General features: G+C 36.1%; 1 protein-coding gene across 3 annotated transcripts in view; it reads left to right on the plus strand.

Annotated features, from left to right (window-relative positions):
- Window positions 1-19,343, plus strand: part of NPAS3 (neuronal PAS domain protein 3) — a 586,683-nt gene that overhangs the window by 389,800 nt on the left and 177,540 nt on the right. The gene's annotated exons all lie outside the window — the stretch shown is intronic.

Consider the following 19,343-nt stretch of genomic DNA (forward strand, 5'->3'; position numbering starts at 1 on the left):
CTCAGGCATGAGAGGTTTTTCTTCCCAGGACACTGGAAGGCATGTGATGAGGCAAGTGCCCAGTGTTAGTTCTCATGCAGACATACCACTGACCTTGTGAAAATGCGAGATCTGGTCATGTGCCAGCAGTCTCCAGCAGTAGTTCTGTGTCTTTAAATGGAATCATTAAGATATTTTTTGTTGTTGTTATTGTCAGCTAGAAATTCTACAAGACTTGTAAATTGGAGTTTTACTCAAGAAATCAGAAATTGGTAAAATGAGAGCAGATTTGAACAGAACAGTTCAAAAGAAAGATTTTTTTTTTTTATCATGGGCAATGTAATAGTCTCCCTACCACACTCTTGAGAATAATTAAACTAACTTGACTGATTTTTCCCAGAAATTCAGCCTGCAACTGATACCAAAGAAATTACAAATCCAAAATCTTGCTTTTATAATGCAATGTATTCTACTCCATAAATCAAAACATGTAATATTTGGAAGATTAAAAAAAATAAAATAATAGAATAATATAGTTTGGCAAACACTGCCAGGATCTATTTAATCCAGCCTTTGACAAAACACCACCATGTCAACTAAACCATGGCACTAAGTGCCATGTCCAGTCATTTCAGTATCCCTGGAAATTGAACACTTCCAGAGATGGTTACTCCCATCACTTCCCTGTGCAGCCCATTCCAATGCTTAATTACCCTTTCAGTGAAAAAAATTTCCTGATGTCTGACCTGAACCTCCTCTGGAACATCTTGAGGCCATTTCCTTTGCCTTGTTGCCATTTGCCTGGGAGATGAGCCTGACCCCCACCTGGCTACAGCCTTATTTCTGGTACTTGTAGAGACTAATAAAGGGCTCCATGAGCTTTCTTTTCTCCAGAGAGACATGGTGCAGCAGAGACCCACCTGCAGCCCCTGGAGGAGCCCCATGCCAGAGCAGACAGATGCCTGAAAGAAGGTTCTGACCTTGTGGGAAGCCCACACTAGAGCAGGCTCTTGACAGGGACCTAAAGACCCGTGGGAAAAGGGTACCATGCTTGAACAGTTTGTGAAGAACTGCAGCGCATGGGAAAGTCTCATTACTGAAGAAGTTTGTGGAGGATTATCTCCTGTGTGATGGACTCCTGCTGGAGCAGGGGAAGGATTCCTCTTCCTGAGGAGAAAGCAATGGCAGAAACAATGGGATGAACTGACCATTACCCCCATTCTTTGAGTCCCTGTACTACTGGGTGCAAGTAGGTAGATAATTAGGAATAACGTTAAGCCCAGGAAGAGGGGAGGGATGGGGGAAAGTGTCCTACTTCTCACTATCCTGTTCTAATTTTGATTTGTAATAATTCATTTAATTTCCCTAAGTCTGTTTTGCCCATGATGGTAATTGGTGAATGATGTCTCCCTGCCCTCATGAGCCTTTTGTTATATTTTCTCTTCTCTGTCCAGTTGAAGAGGGAAGTGACAGAGCAGCATTGGTGGGTGTCTGACCTCCAGCCAGGGTCAAATCACCGCACTTGGTCCTGCTGGCCAGACTGTTTTTGGTACAAACCAAGATGCCATTGGCCTTCTTGGTCACCTTGGGCAGCCTCCTCGTGCATATCCAGCTGCCTGTTGACCAGGACTCCCAGGTCCTTTTCTGCTTGGCCATTCTTCAGCCACCCTTCACCAAGTCTGTAGCATTGCATGGGATTGTTTGTAAAGAAATAATTTATTAAAAACACATACTTTTACTCAATGTTGTACTTTGCAGTAATATGTTCCAGAAAGTTATACTTTGTTGTAATATGTTCGAAAATTAATTTTCTTCTATATTGGTCAATATTTTTTTTAGTTAATCTTTGTAGTTTGGGAAGATACTACCATGTCAGTTAAAAACACCAACACAGTAAGATGATGAAAAGGAAAATCTTCCTTGCAGCTCATTCTCAGCATTAGTTGAGGATTGTTTCCTGGTAATTGATACAGCTTGATAGCTTGGAAAAAAACATATTCCGTAAGTTTCCCACTAGTGTTTTCAGGTACTCAATAGCACATGCATCTTGTGTGACCAGATGTCTCTCCAATATCCCATCATATTTATTTCATTATATTAAGAGATTGATACCTACTGTTCCCATTGCATTCTTATTGTAGGCTAGGTGACCAGGCTGAATCCATTTTAAGGAAATGTAACCTTCATCATACATTTTACCCAGGAAAACATTTTCTAACAAATTGTGCAGCAATGTCAAAAGGGGGATAGAGCTACTCAATAATAAATCCTTTTCAATTGCATCAGTTTTGCTCTGGTTAACTAATTTTGTGTAATATCCTCCAGAACATCAACAGGAGTAACTGAGTAAAGTAAGGAGTCCTGCATCGGTTTATTTCTATGGAATGTTTATATGCTTGTCTAACAGTCTGAAATAATGTTTATTACTAAACAAGATTTTAGTAGTGATAAATTTCCACAGTATATATGCACTAAGTTTCTTACCAAGGTAGAGTGTAAAGCTCACTTCAATAAAAAATAGTAAATATTGCATACTGGATATGTACAAAAAAGGAACAGTATGAATACAGTCACTGGAATGTTTCTTTTGTACTAGTGGACAGGTCTGTGGGTCTTTACAGATCTGCATCCCACACGGAGAAATATGTGGGTAGAGACAAGTTTAAACAGATTTTTTTTTTAATTTTTGACAACAAACAGATTTCTAAATTTAAAAAAAAGGTATACTTTTATAAAATTTGAAAGTTCTAAATTAGACATAAGTTGTTTGATTGGTCAAATATAGAATTGAATGACAGTGTACACTCAAGATGCTCTGACATTTTGTCACTGGCTTTTCAGATACTGTATCCTTAAGAATGAGCAGTGATGGTGTGAAGAAATTAATAGGATAGTTGAATGTCTTCAGCTAAAGTTGGCATTCCAATAAATTTCCACATTGATGATATATATACACACACATATATATATATATATACATCATCATGTGCCAAATTTCTTTGACTGATATTAACATAAATGGGAAATTATTTGCCTTACCTAAGACACAAGATTTTTCTTTTTTTTTTTATTATTTCTAAGACTTTGTATTAGAAGGGAGAGAGAGAGAGAGAGCTGTCCAGTGTTGACCACTGTAAGAGCAGAGTACTGTAAGATTTTTTTCTTTTGATTTGCATACAGGCATTTTTTTCAAGGCTGTGCCTTTGACTGCCAACTCTGAACAGGTTCACACAACTAAACAGTTTGAGCAGTGATTTTTTAAATTGCTGCAGAAAGTCTGAAGGAATTTCTAAGGGGAAGAACTAAATGTTGCACAGATATGTTCAAGAAGATAATATGGGAAAATTTACCATTTTGTGAAGTCTGGCATTTTCCACACACATGTTTAGAAAACAGTATCAATCTTTGTAAGCAAGGAATAAAAGGTATTCCTGGCAAGAATAAGTAAGTGACATTTAAAGTTTAGGAAATTTCTGTTCAGAAGAACAGAAATTATCCTTCTTTATCTATGCTTCAGTTCAGACAATGCTGAATCTGTTTGTCCTGACTTGTGCACTTGCCATGTAAGCTGCTTTGGAAATAATATTATCTGTGGGTTTTTTGAAGTACTAAATAATTTCTGTATACATAGCTTTATATTCACACAAAAGTCTGCAACAGGTCGTCATTTATTCTGTGACATTCTTTACTAGAAGTGCAACTTAGTAGTTGTCTCCCTCTTTTTTTTCAGTCTTCTCTTAAACTCTCTTTCTCTTGCACATTTTTGGTCCTTCTGTTCTCTTTGCTTGTTGTTCTGTTCCCCTTTGTTCCTCATTCTGTCCTTTATAGTCATTATATTTTCTCATTACATCATTATTTTCTCATATAGTCATTATATTTCTCTTTACAGTCATTATGTTTTCTACAACTACAAGTGAGCTTAAGCTTGTTCCTGCTATTGTGAGATTTACTCCCTATCATTGGGTTTTTTCTAGCATTTTTGTTAGACCTTGAAATCTTCCTCCTTTCCATCCCTCAAATCCAACAAATTTGTGTCCTTCCAATGACTGACTCCAAGGTTTAACCCTCTGGATTCAATGAGAAGTGCACTGTATCCTGAAGGCAGGAAGGAGGACCCAGAGATGTAAGCTTGATTAGTACCTCAAAGCAGGCAAATATTCTGAATTAGTGGAGGAGATGCTGAAGCAATAGTTAGTTCAGGAAAACAAGCCAGTCCAAGTTTCACGTTATAAGATCTTATTAATTTCCAATAATCATTAAAAACAAAAAAAAAATCAAAAGAGAAAAAAAGAGATAAAATAGCTAAATGTATAGAGCAGTGAGTGTGTAATCTCATACACAAGAGGGATATTATATTTGAATTGTAAAACCTGTGCTCTGATTGTGTAGCTAATGTCACATTTTAACTGGAGGCATTTGTGGAACACTTTTTATTCAGGGAAGTCAGATTTAAGTCCATATTTCTGGTTCAAAAACCTGTTAGACCCATCTCTGGGACTGTGCAGAACTTCCACTGTAACTGGAAAGGGTAACCTTGGTCACTGTATTATGCAAGTTTTTCCTAGTGTCTTGGCAATAATCTATAAATTTGAAGTTTTAACTGAGGTAAATGTTTGTGATGTTACCAAGGCCAGTAGTGTTGGGCAGGTGATAAGCCTTCAGCCTCCTACAGGTGAGAAATGTTTCCATGTATGTAGTTCATAAAGTCTTTTATAGAACATATTTCTTCTAGAAGGAAAGTAACTGCTGTGGGACCAGTTGCTAATGTAGATCTTTCTTACAGGGCCTTAAAAACACAAGCCCTGATAAGCAGTGTTAATTTAAATACTTTACCTGAACATACACTAGAAGTCATAATGAGACAACGTAGTGAAATTTGTTCTAATGTTTATGTTCAAGTTGAAAATGTTTTATGTTTTTCAGAAATTGATATTTTTTCTTCAGACTCTTCCTGCTCTCACATTATCTCACAGACATGCATATATTTCAGGTTTTTTTCCTCAGGATGCTGTGTGAGCCATTCATTATTGACTTTTCTTCTCTTTGAAAGAGTATCTGCCCACATAGTTAAAAAACAATTGTCTGTAGGTTTCATGGTCTCCATGCAGATATGTGTCAGTGAGAAGTATTTAAATTCAAGGAAATTGCTATCAATTCCCTCATTGCTGAAGACAGATTCAGGAAAAGGATCAAAACTAAGGAGAATATGAGATTTTCCAATTTGAGAGGGACAAAGGAATGTGATAAATTCCCGAGGTTATTGGCGTGTTTGTTCTGTTTCTCTCATCTACATATTAGCATGATTTGTGCCTGTTTGGCCAAATATGCTGCTGGCTAAGAACTATTGTGGCTGTATTAGGAGTTGTGCTGAGTTTTGGAAGACTCAGTACTGTTACTGGGAATACTGGTTACATTGCTTTCAGACCCTTTTGAACACATCACGCTCCCTAAGGACAGCCCGTGTGTTCCTTTCAAACCCTATGTTGCAAGTAATGTAAAACAAATTGTTAGCAGCTTTGTGGTAAAGGAGAATGTTTCTCTTTGGTAGTCTTGCTTCCCTGTTTCATGTTGCTCTTTCTCACACATCTCTTTCTCTGCATATGGGGGTGGCAGAACATAGGCTTACAGATAATTGAGCTCCCACAAACATATTTTTAAATCCTTGAATTTGGGTTGCTGGCTGCGAAGTTGCATATATTTGTGTAATATATATCACTTCATTCCATCTACACTTACCATTTTTTTTCTCCAGAGTGAAATTCATACAGTGTTTTGTGTTTGCTATAAATACACATGTCAGCTGTATTTCTATCCTTTGTGTCAACATTAAAATTCCCTTGTTCTATGTTTAGCTTGAATAATTACCAAACCATTTGCAATTAGAACTCTAGGATATGACCTCACAGTGATTTATTCCTTCATTTCTTTCTGTATTTAATGCATTTCAGATACTGAAAATACCAAATCTTTGTCCTTTTATTTTGATGTTTATCAGTAATGGAAACATTCCAAAACAATCAGCCAAATACCTATGCTTTGTTCATTTATTGCCTTCTCTGAAGATAAATTGACTGTACTCAACTCTCTTCAGCATTTTTCTTCACCTAGATATTATTGCCTTGTGCAGCCACCCCAAGGTGACTGTTATCACTTAATTAAATCCTTGCACGCTGGGAAGAAAAAACAACATTGTTCGTTCATAACCCCAAGGAGGTGTGTTTTTTTTTTTTTTTTCTTTAAGCCACTAAGCTTTTTCCTTGTTTTATTAACTTATTCCTGGCTACAGCAAGACATACTTTGTTGATGAGCAAAAGGTTGTATTAGCTTTTTATTTTCTGGGTAAACTTATCTTTTCTCTGGGAAGAAAACTGTGGGCATTACAACAAAGAAGAAAAATGGGATCTCTCCAAACCCTGCAATTCTAGTAAAGGTCTGTGTAAACATCAAGCCAGTAAAGAGAAACAGGGGAGTAGCAGGAAGGAAATGAGAAAATAAAATGCAAACATAAAATTGGGAAAGACAAAAAAATAAGATGACATGTATATACACAGAGAAACTACTGCAGTGCTAAGGGAAAATTGGCATTAGGAATAGTATTTCTGAAGACAAAAATATATCAGGGCTCTTTATGGTACTGTCTAGGGCAGCATCTTTTTATTAGCCTCTTGGTTAATGTCCTCTCTCTGTCTATTGATTTTAGACTACATAACACTTTCTTTTACCTTTGCATTTTCTTTTCCATAATGCATAATCCTCCCTGAAAACTATAAGAGGAAATATTGCAGATGAGCCAGTCTTTGAATATGTGAGACCTGTGATTTGTTTTTAAGTTGTTTTAAGCACAGTAGTTCATATGAGAAAGTTCATTTGAAGCAGTGAGTTGACAGAATACGTACAATGGTTTAGCTGCATATTGCTTATTTCTAGTCCATTAAATGTAGGACCAGAAAATAGGTTTCTCTACTCTAAAACTGGGGCTCAAGCAACCATATGTATTTGTTCGTGATGCTAAATCATTTTGCCACCTGCTGTGTTCAAGAAGCATTTGTAAATAATAAATGTGATTTGAAGCTGTACTATTTGCAACAGCAGTTTATGATATCATTTGTATAGAAGCATAACATTCCAGTGAGTGATAAGAAAGAGCTTTTAAGGAGTTGGATAATCAAGACTTTTGAAATTAATCACTTATTATCTGTAGACTGTAATTATTGTAGGTCAGAGACAGTAGTACAAGTTCATCTATGAGACACAAAATATTGATAGATTTGTACAGCTTTGCTCCATATCCGGTATATCTGTACTCTGGAAATTCCCTTTGCGTGATAAAGTTTCACCCTAACTTCTGGGATTTCTTTTTATTCTGTGCATTCAAATTCTTTTCTGTGGCTTTGCAAATCAAATTTTACAATGTTTATCTGGCTTAAATTTCTGTCTTTCTTAGAAATAATGAAAATCTTTCCATTTACCTTTACAGATTAACAGAATGCTTTCCAATCTGTGTACAATGGATTTGCCATCCGCATATTTTAACCTATATTCAGGGGGTTTTTTGTCTAATCTATTTTATCTTCAAGGGCTGTAGGCCTATAGCTATCTGCATATCTTATTGAATATATTTAAAAGGTAACTGAAGCCTCTTCTATTTGGAATAAAGGCAATATATTGCAAATTCATCAAGACTTTAGGTTTGGTTTGGTTTGGTTTCAGATTGCTATTAAAGAGTGGTTTAGGAAACACTAATTCTGCAAGTAATTAGGTTTTGGTGTCAACAGAGTGAGATTCCTCAGAAGAAGATAGTTTTAGCTTGAGTAAGAGATTTTTTTAGGAGTTGACTGTAGGTAGAATTTGATATGTAAATTTGGGACACTAATTTCAAATAGCTGTTGTATGTACATACTTTCTGTTTGCTTTCCAAAACTGATTTTGTCAGATTTTTTCCTTTCCTTTTTCATTCCCTACTGGAAACTCTAGTTCTACATTTATTGTATTATATGATTTTTTTGTTAATTTTCCTACTAGTTTGTGATATCAGTGGGTGGCATAGCAACTTCATTGGGGAAGGATTGGGAAATGACACAGGAAGCCTGTGAGGGAGAACTTGATTCTGACAAGGTTTAGGTATAAATATATTGCAAGATATATTGCAGTTTGAAACCAGGATGATTTTAAGTTTCATCTGCCATTAATGTCCATCTTTTAGGTGTCAAAAATTGTTCTGAATTTCTAAGCACCCTAGTGTGTTTATTTTATTTTCCATTAAAATTTTAATTTAGAAATAAACCCAGATTTAAGTACAACAGAAAATCTCCTCAAGCTGAATTGCAATCCTGCTAAGGATTGTAACTAGGCTGAAAAAACTGTTTAGATTTTAAACCCTAGTCAGAACTCAAACAATCTTCTCAGATGTGGAAAACATTTGGTTATATTTCTGTTGCAGTTATCTTGTGTGTGTGCGCTTCTGCTCTTTCCCATCTGGTTTGAAACCAGAGTCAGGGAATGACTGATAAAATACCATTTCTTTCTCACTATAGTGACTGAAAACAGATTGAAGAAATTCAGATATATGTCGGAACTCATTAAAGCATGACCACTTAAATTTATTTATTTTAAGTTGGAGGAGTTGCTGCCAATTAAAATGGCAAATTTACATGCAGAAGTCTTATCTATACTGCTTTCTGTGTGGTGTGTCAGGCAGCATGTTCATTTGGGCATGGCAATGGAACAAAATCTGAACTGCAAAGACATTCACATGGCAGCGTAAAAAACACTGGCAGTGCAGTTTGACAGGAAAAGGGGTAATAGTTTTAAACGAAAAGAGGGTAGATTCAGAGTAGATATAAGGAAGAAATTCTTTATGATGAGGGTAATGAAACACTGGCACAGGTTGCCCAGAGAGGTTATGGATGCCCCATCCCTGGGAACATTCAAAGTCAGGTTGGACGGGGATCTGAACAACCTGATCTAATTGTTCATTTCAGGGAGGTTGGAGATAGATGGCCTTGAAAGGTCCCTTCCAGCCCAAACCACTCTCTAATTCTATTTGATTTTGGCTCAATGTAGTTTTACAGTGATTTAAAGAAAGGGAAAAAGATGGAAAAAAGGTGAAGAAAATCAGGAAAATATGTTATTGCTTAGGGTCTAAAAGTAGACAGTTCTGGAGACAGGAGCAAACTGCAAAAATATGTAACTTTGTTGTATTATATGATTTTTCTTTAGTAATTTTAATACTAATTTGTGATATCAGGTGTCATAGTAACTTCATTGCAGAATTGTAAATGTTGCAGGAAACTTCTGAGGGAGAACTTAATTCCAACAATGCTTATCTTGAAATATATGACAGCAGAAAGAAGAAAAACATCACAGTGAAAGCAAAACAGCTGGGATGCTACATTCACACTTCTTTTTTAAACACTCTATGTATAAAGCATCATAATAAGAAATTAGAAGTGTTTCCTTAGTTTTCTCTGGGTGATTCTGAATAACAGGGAAATGGTGCTAACATTTGATTTGGCAAGAGGAGGAGTTTTCTTTCATCACTTTCATTTATGAAGGCACATTTACCACAGTCATAATACAGAGAGACAAAGTTTCAGGTCTCTTACAAATTGGAGTGAATCAGATAGTAACAGTGGAGAGCAATCATGTCAGGACCTGCTTGGGACACGAGATTCAACATACAGATTGTTGACATGTGCAGTAAATAGCATTAGGATTGGTCATGTCAAGACTTACTCAGGCCTCTTTAGATAATGCAGGGTTGTGGATTATTGGCACAACAACAGCTACTGTACTCTGCACTTCCAAGGAGGTCTCGAGCACCCTTTGATGAGCAGGTTACTGGTACTTTGTGCTGCAGCTGATCCAGGGGACCCCTTAAGGGAATAGCATAATAATTTGGCTGCACACTAAAACCCTGCATAAAAATACAGATGAAGATTTTCTGTCTCTAAAAGGAAAAAAATATTATTAGTTAAAACCTTGTGTTTCTGGCTTCTGGACAAATCATAACTCACCTGTCCCCACACTAGAGAATGAGATTTTATTATGGAAATTCAAACAGACCCTTAATTATCACAGCAGTCAGAGGTGCCACTGTAATATATTAGCTTGTATTTTAAAAAGAATATAAACCTTTTTCATTGGAAGAGCTGCTCTGTGCTGTTGATATGCTTGAATTTATGCAATGAGCTGGTAAACAGCAAAATCCATACTTATCTTTACCAACACAGGCATTAGAGGTGAGCTCAGGGAAAAAAAAAAAAAAAGGCCAAGAGGGAGGGAGGGAGAGAGAAACACAGTATTTCTTCATAGCCTAGGGTGAGATTACAGACCTGTTGATGGCAAACCTACATACTGGCTTCTCACCTGGTCTCATATTCCAGCTGTGAAACAGAAGTGGAAGGTCAACATAGCAATAGTGTTTTGTAGTGGAAAACTGAGTTGATTTCCTCAGATTCATTCAGGACCAGACCTCCAGTTCCCTCAGGATAATTGATTTTCATATAAATGTGCATTTCCCACTTTTGTGTGAAATGTACTTCTGGACTGAAGCACTGTAAGCTCAAAACCCTTGCACAAAATATTGCAACCCAGCATAAAGATATCAACTTTACTGTGAAGAATGTAAATGTTGTGGATAATTATTTCAGGGGAAGATTATGAAATATTTTTATTATTAATGAAGTATCCAATTTGTTTCAGAAATTTGTTTATCCCATGCAGTTGCAGTATTCCTATGTTCCCTGAACAGATAAGTGAATGGAAATCTAAGCTTCTGTGAGAACCAGAACAGCACAGCATAGTTTTGTGTAGATTTGCATCCTGTCTTCTACTGACTTTTGAACCTTAAGACAGTGAGTATTTTTCAGTGATCAGTACACTTGAAAGCTCTCTGTTCCATGATCTCTAACAGAAACTCATATTCCAGCTTTTACTGCTACAAAGGCTCTCAGAGGTCTCATCTCCATTTTAAATCCATTTTCTCTAAACCTGTACGAATTTCTCTAAGACCTCTGTTAAATTTGGAAAAAAACCTAACCATGGTTTTGAATGCTGTTAGTGGGCTAGACAGACAAAGACATGCAGAGTAAAGGAAACAATCTTCAGAGCTGCAAGAACCAGTTCAAAATACAAACCCTAAGGGGTTATAGTTCTGTGGACTTTTTTCCTCTCCCTTTTTTTCCATGTCTTAATAAACCCAGCTTCTACTAACTAGCATGTTCTGATTTATGTCAGTCCAGAGTCAAGGATTCAAGTCACAAGATTAGGGATTCAAAAGGCCATAACTATTCTGGAGGCTTCTGTGTACTGGTTTTTAGTGGAAAAGCGAATGGCTGCTTCAATTTAGCCCAGCTGTCTATGGATCCTGGAAGACTTCAGAGGGAACATGTGTGGAACTGCTCCACACTCCCATAGGTAGAGAAAAAATGGGTATAGCAAAAGGATCTCCTATATTAGTTCAAGGATTAATGACAGCTGGAGGAACTCTTAGCACATTAGGATCAGATTCTGTCTTCTTTGCATTATAACACGGAATAAGAGGCTGAAGATAAGAACATGAGTTTTTAATTTTTTTTTCTATGTAACTTAAAGGGTTACAGTTTGAAACAGCACTGCATTGGGTAGACTATGGATTTATTCTTAATGTTCTGTGTTCTTAATATATCTGTATTCCATTGTCTGGAAAGTATTCTCAAGATGTTCTTCTTTCAAGAAGAGTATAAATCAGAACGATATGCTAGTCAAAGAACTCAACTCAATTTCTCATTCAAATCTATTTTGGTTGTATGTATTGCCATCTAATAGATTAAATATGCTAAACACAAGCCCCTCATCCTGTTCTTCCTTGAGCACAGCCTCTCTGCTTCATATGTATGAAATTGTGTGAGGCAAGTGAGAACACATATTCAGGTCTGGGATAGAGGTCAAATTCTAGCAAGCCAATTGTCAGGATCAATCACCACAGCATCTGAGCACCTCTTGAGTGCACAGAGGATATTTTAAGAGTGAAATTAACTCTCTATAAAAAATTCTTCCTTTTAGTTTTTTCACCTAGGTTTTTGTACAACTGATATTTAGCTACCTTTATCTGTTTGCTTTCACATAGTGTCAGGTTGTGTAGATTGACAGAAAAGCTAACCAAACATGCAAATACACAAGGAATATAAGATCAATTTGAATTGAGCTTTCATAAACTGAAATATTTATACGTTGCATAAAAGGGCTTCAAATTTGCAGCTTGGGAAACAATAACATTCACAAAAATGCTTATTGCTCCCACAATCAGTTTTGCTTCTACTTGCTCTGTGTTTCAATCAGCTCAGGTTCCCACAATCTCTTGCTGTGTGTTCTGAGGTGCAGGTCTGGGGACTCAAGGCCTCACTCTGCCATCTCTGTGTATCTTAGCTCCTGCTGCTGCATCACCTTACTCTTTCACTTTTGGCACTTATTTAGTAAATGTTGTGCAGGTACATACTTTGTCAAGTCCTTTACTCAGGGCAGCACCTCTCAGTGCAGAAATGCATAGCTGATTGTAATATTTGTACCACCAAAGGGCGGGAACCACTTACATTCAAACACTGAGTATTTTCAAAACAAAGGCAGTCCACAGATGTACACTTAGTCCTGACCCAAAGTGATCACTTTCTCAGGGGAAGAGATATATAATGTAGTCTCTGTATGATAAGTCTTGTCCTAAATAAACCTGATTGCATTATGTGGCATCTCCTGTCCAAAGAGTCTGGAACCAGCACTAGGAGCTCTAGGAATCCTAAATAACGAAAGGTTAGGAACTCATCAGAAATCATAAAGATAAAAGTTTGGTGCTTTATTGCATGACTTCACAGGGTGGTTTGAGATTATGCAGCAATATAGAATGGCCTTCTAGAAAAAAATAATATTTCTATCTATGGGGCAGAGATTCCTAAAAGTCATTTATTGTTCTTGTACTCAAAAAATTGTCAAAATCTTAATCTCAGATTTTTTTCTTGAACATCCATTACTTAGAAATTTTTAATCTTGCTGTGATTCTCAAACTTACCTCTGATACTTCTCAATATATTATCAGCAAACAGTCCAGGGAATACATCTTAAGAATTCAACTGCCACCTTTAAATATTTTTCTTGCCTCTAAACTTTTCTCTTCTACACTTTCTACTTTTGCAATTATTCTGTTCTGTATGCTTTTTTTCTAATCAAGTAGTAAAACTGCCACTGCAAGTTTTTGCTGTTTTGGATGTATAAGCAGAATTATTCTGTAAGTCTGTGAAAGATGCGTCAAGGGAATCAGTAAAGTTTACTCCTCCTCCTTCATTTCTTGGCTTTGAGCTATAAAGCAGACCTCCTTATTATTGACAAATTTATTTTTTGGCACTCCCTTGTTGTCATAAATTGCATCCTGACCACATGAGCAAAGAGCACAAAAATGACAAATTAGGAAGCTGGCATCAAAGTCCATGCTAACCACATCCTTTGAGTTTGTCCCCTTACCTCATCTCTTTTACTGTGGTTGTTTTGGTGCCAAATGCATGCTGCCTTGTTGCCAAGTATGTGTCATTAATTCACAAGGAGTCTATGGTCATGTAGCCATATAACTGTTATGGTGGACTATGATTGAAAAATGGCAGCAGTTTGAGTTGAAAACTGGGGTTTCTATGTGTTTTATGTTGGAATTTTTGCTTAGTAGCAAAAAGCTTGTAGCCCAAGGAAGGCTGATATAATTCCTATGCCTTTTAAATTTTTTTTGGGGGGGGGGGGAGGGCTTTTTTTGGGAGGTGAGGTTTTTTTGTTTGTTTATTTGGGGTTGGTTTGTTTGTTTGTTTGCAAGGGATTAAAAAGATGGAAGAGGACAAATAAAGCTTTTAGAGATTTGTGTAAGTCATTAGATGATGAAACTTCAGTTGCTCATTTTTATTCATGTGTATCAAATATATCCCATGTAAAATCCTATTTCCCAGCACAATACTCCAGTTGTCTCATAGTACTTAATTGTGAAAGCCCAAGGTCAGATTTTCCACCTAAGTAGTTATGCTTTTGCATGTTTGTTGAGGTTGCTGGAGGATATTGCTCTGATATCTTAATAATGAGAGCACAGAAGATGGATACTGAGGCCAGATTTCTGTTAGCCATCATTCATGCCTTTTATTTTATTTTAACCCTCCATCCAAAAATGGTTGCCATGTTGAAGTGGAACTTGTGTTTTTGCTTCTTTCTTTAGTAAATCATATTTTTTAAGCCATGTTGTGATTCAATCGATAAATAAATAATGTAACTGTATATGTATTATAAGAGAGGGATTATGTTCTTTCCTAAATGTCAGTTGCATCCAATACTTACTCTCTTTAAAAAAAAGAGTGAAATATTTTTGCTGTTATTGAATTTTGTATGTCTAATTGGTGACAGGCTTTGTCCTCAAATAAATGCTCAGCTCCAGTTATAGTATCACTATGTTATAAGAGTGAAAAATTCTAATTAAGATGATCTGTTTTCCAGAAAAAAGTTTAGTATATCAATTAGTCTGTTTTATCAGGAGGAACATTCCTTTCTCCAGCCCCTAACTCCTGATCAGAGCCCGAATGAGAAAACATCACAGATGCATGCTGCATTGGACAAAGAACACACGCATGCATTTAAATCATGTATATCTTACTTTTTACTGATGTAATTGTGAAATATGTCCTTTTTGCATTCATAATTAGGGGGTGGAACAGATGGTGAAGGCTTAGTTTAAAATAATCTGTCATTAAAATAACCTAGCCTACTGGTAATTCTTCACTCTAACTGGAGTTTAGGTCAGGGTAACAGGGTTTTTTGAAGCATTGGAATACACTAGAAAGAATTAGGGACTTCATAGATAGCGTGAAATATGAGGATATTCTCCAGAAGGACACCGTAGTAAGACTCCAGTGAATTAAATTTGCCTGTAGTGGGAATATGCAAAAATGGCTGGGACAAAATTCCTCTGACAAATATAAATCCATTTACTATGATGCATTATACATAAGTGCATATTCGGTCAAAGTGGTACACTTGGTTTCATATCTTGAAAGGAAATAACCTCACTATGCTTCACATACTGTAAAAGGCAGTGAGTATTTTGGGTTAAAAACCTGTGCTTTACATTTTTGTATTATTCTGATGTCAGAGGATATAAATGATAATAATTTGCATTATTATTCCGGTGTGCTGTAGCTAGTGACTTTTAAATCTGAGTCTCACTTCCTTCGTGTCTACCACATTGACTTGCTTGTATATGACAAAGAAAAACTTGTATCAGTCCTGCCTGGCTAATTTAGAACAGTTTTCAGGAAAAAGAAAACTGGTTCAATAAATCAGATAGTTGCATGTCTTTAAAGCATTTATTTTAGTGTTCCCTTCAAGATTTCATTCTTTAACAGCTTTGAAGAGAGCATATAGATTTCAGCATGGTATTATGATAAATCTTCTTGAGGAGGGGCAAGCATTAACATTTGTGTCGGTTCTTTTTCATCTTAATCCAACCTTGGTTAATAATCAGAAAATTCTACATAGTGGGTAAGAAGATGTAATTAACCCTTTGACCCCAGAATCTTAATTGGCGCCTGTTGAAAACAGTGGGGCAGTTAAAAAAAAATAAATTAAAAAGTAGCCTGTGGTGATTGAAACAGCATAATACATAATGGTTTTCCGAAATCAAAAGTAATAGAAAGCTTCAGCTTTAATCACATTTTGCATAAAGCCAGTAAGTGTAGTTTTAAACAAGAAGTTACCAGTCTACCTTAAATTGGATTGTGCTCAAAATTGGCATTTGGGGTCACCCTGACCCTTTCTCAGCTACCACACTAGATGAGATAGGAGTAGGTTTATGACAGTCAACTTCATTCACTTTAAAATAAAAGAGAGAAATTAAGTCAAGAAAATTTTCCTTGTATTCATGGCCTCTCCTTCGATGAAAATAGTACATTACAAAACACAGTTACCTTTTCAGACTCTATTTTTATATTATACTTAACTCTGAAATGTCCAGAACAGAAATCCTTTTGCCTGTGAACTACATTGAAACTGTTAAGAAATTCTGTCTGGAAAGCACTGTGATCCTCCTTTCAAAATAGATATTTGAAAGCTTTCTCAATCCACTACCCTTCTCTCATTTATTTTGTCCTTAGTTATACATAAGCATTATGAAAAATACTTCCAGATATTTCTCATTAAAACAGAATTGTTTGTGAATATGTAGTATCCAGTGATATCACATACTCTTCTCCAGTATATAACATAACCTGTGTTATGTTGCCTTGCACCTTCTCTGAAGTCTGCTGCTCTCTTGGCATGCACAAAGGACATACGCTTTATGAAAAATTGAAAAATTTCAACACGCATTACTTAAATAATAAATATTCATAAATAATACCTATGAATAACGAATGAGGCAGTCCTTCAGAACTACTGTTTGACCTGTAAAAGGAACAACAACATTGTCACAAAAGTGGTCCGTCTCAGCCCTTTCATACTGGTGGGAGGAACTGCCTTGCATTGGAAGATGGCTATTTCTCCTCCTATTTTTATTGTCATTTTTCTTAGGATTTGGAACTTGAGCTTAGTACTTGGAGCTTTTGTTTTAAGGTCCTTGTATTTTGGGCATGAAAGGAGTTAGGTGTCCATTAGCTGTTAATCAGTGGTTCTTTCAAAATACAATTAAATATAAACTTCCTCATTTTATTCTATTAAACAAAATGCTGAATTTGGCCAGGAGTTGCACATAACCATAGCTTCAGAGAAGGGGAAAAAGAAACTGAGAAAGAATGACCATGAGTCATTAGTCTCAGCTGGCTTAACAAACAGATTTTATGCCACAGGAAGTGACTAATCACATCCAAAGGTGTTGGTGTGCTGTGTTGCCCCTGCCGGTCCTTCGGTGCTGCCTCCTCAGTTACCTCCCTTGTAAAACTTGGGGGCAAAAGTAAGGAATACTCTTCCAGAGAAAAAGAGAAAAAAAGGCTAAACAAGTAAAGCTAATAAAGTAAAACTATTTAAAGGAAAAGAGAGAATCTGAGTTAATGGCAAGGAAAAGTAGCAAGTGCTTAAGATGACTAACACTTCTCACTTCAACACCCTTCCAGTTGCTGATGACTTGCAAACTTTAGCCATGGAGGCTGAAATTTCTTTGAACAGCTATGTTGGCTAGAGATTGTTTGTTTGTTTATATTTTTTCCAGCAAAACTGGTGTCAGACAATTTCAAAACTACACTGAATGAAACATTTCTGCCTAATCAATACTCAAAGCATTCTTCACATTTTTGTTTCATTAAGCCTGAGTTCCCAAATAAGATGGTGTGTATAAAAGAAGCAGAAAAGACATCAGTGACTCAGAGAATTATTTTTTCTGGTTCTTAGAAAAAATTGCCCAGATATGTCAGATAATTACACACTAATGCAGTGTGCTAAGCAGACCAGATGATGAATGTGCTTAAACTGTATGTCATTCTCTCAAGTAACAGAGCAAAGAGGCCACACAAAAAGCTATATAAAAAACTGAGAAAAAGAAGGTTGTATTTACATGATACACAAATAACCTATGAAACACCTTTCCTCAAGAAAGGAAGTATCACAGTCATGCCAACTGCTAAGAACAGGTTTGTAAGAAACCTCTGGTAGGCTTGTCATTGCCAGTATGGACATTCCACTGCTCTGAAGCATCTCTGTACATACTGCCAGACCCAGGGAAACTGACTGCTGCTCATAGGCCTTTAGGCTGAGTCAGTGGAACAATTTCTTCTTCTTGGTGCAGAATGGAGTTCTGTATGGGTGTCCAGGGAGACAGTGTCATGGTTCTCAGTTCAACAGAGGGTTAAGCCAGTTTCCTCAAAGGAACACAGGACAGAGAATCAGGAATACTTTAACTAAGACCTGTAAAGATTTGCTTTTCTGAGTAAGAGATTGTACATAGTGAGAGAGATCAGATGTGCAAAGGTCTTGATTGTCCTGGTATTGATCTAAGTTTGAATTTCACTGTTCCAAATATTCCACCTGTTATTGATGTTAAAAATTCAGGGAAGTGATGTTAATAATTTGAGAAAGAAATTATGATGATTTATAAGAGGCCATAAATTACTTGCATAATATAAATGTTTTTACATGAAGGAGATCCATGCAGATTTACATTTTTATTAATTCATAAATATAAATTAGAGTCTTTTTTAATGCAGTGTCTTTAGTGAGGGTTTGTTTTCCAATATGCGGTCTATTATTTTTAGAAAACTCAGATTTTGCACTAATTCCACCACCTACTACATCAGAGCAGGGTGAACTTTTGCCAAAGACAGCTTTTGACTAGCAGCCTGTTAGAAATTAGAGAAGAAAAATAAAAATATTAAAATCCCTCAAAAATCACTGTTGTGTATTTGCAAAGGAGTGGTTACATGATTTTGTCATTATGTATCTCCATCAAATTTATGTGCTTTTTCCTTCCAAAACTAGGCTAATCTTTCAAATGCTACAGTAAATATTTCCTTTACATGTTCTTTTATCACAAGGGGATATTTGAGACAGGATTTTGGGGATTTTTCCTTGTTCCTCCCAAAATTTGAGCTTTTTCATATTTTCTGAGCTGTTTTAGCATTTCTAATTTCTGGAATTTTGTGGTTTTACTTTTGCAATAGTCTGTGATTTTTTGCCAAAAATTATCCTCATAAAAGGCAAAAAGGTAAAGACATGGACGGTGTATTAAGGTAGTTTCTTCCTAATAAAGGTTTACTCTTATTGATAGAGGTACCCTGTGTCAGTTTAGAATATAGTCCTCTGTTTATTAACTGCACTCATGTTTCAAAAGGTGTGCATTAATCGCTGCAATTGTATTTTGGTTTTTGCAGTTGAAATGGAAACCACATCCAAAGACTTGAACCTGTCAAAGAAAAATCTGATCTAGACTTTTACACCAAAAGGATGAAATTCATAGCATTTCTAGAGACCTAAGCTGTAAACATATTTGACAGTAATCTGCTGATTGGCTTTGTTGTCTCACAAAAGGAAAATGGTGTGTGGGTATATGCGTGCATGCGTGTGCGTGTGTGTGTAATCCTCAATTAATTTACAAATTATTGAGGTCCACAGCGATTTGAGTGATGGCAGGATTTTATTTTCTCCTTTTAAATTTTTGAAAATGGAAATTCTCTGCTTTGATTCTGAGCAATAGGGGGTGATTTTTTGTATACACTGCTCAATTGGAAGGTAATGTGTTTTCCTTATTTATTTCTTCATGAAAAAAAAAATGAACATTTTATTCTTTTACATTTCCTCTATCAAGCAAATGATATAAATTTTATACAGTACATGGCAGATATAAGCATGGCAGTAAAATAACTTAGTAATATAGTCATCAATTTGGA

Source organism: Ammospiza nelsoni, chromosome 6, assembly GCF_027579445.1.
Source record: "Ammospiza nelsoni isolate bAmmNel1 chromosome 6, bAmmNel1.pri, whole genome shotgun sequence".
Lineage (NCBI taxonomy): Eukaryota > Metazoa > Chordata > Aves > Passeriformes > Passerellidae > Ammospiza > Ammospiza nelsoni.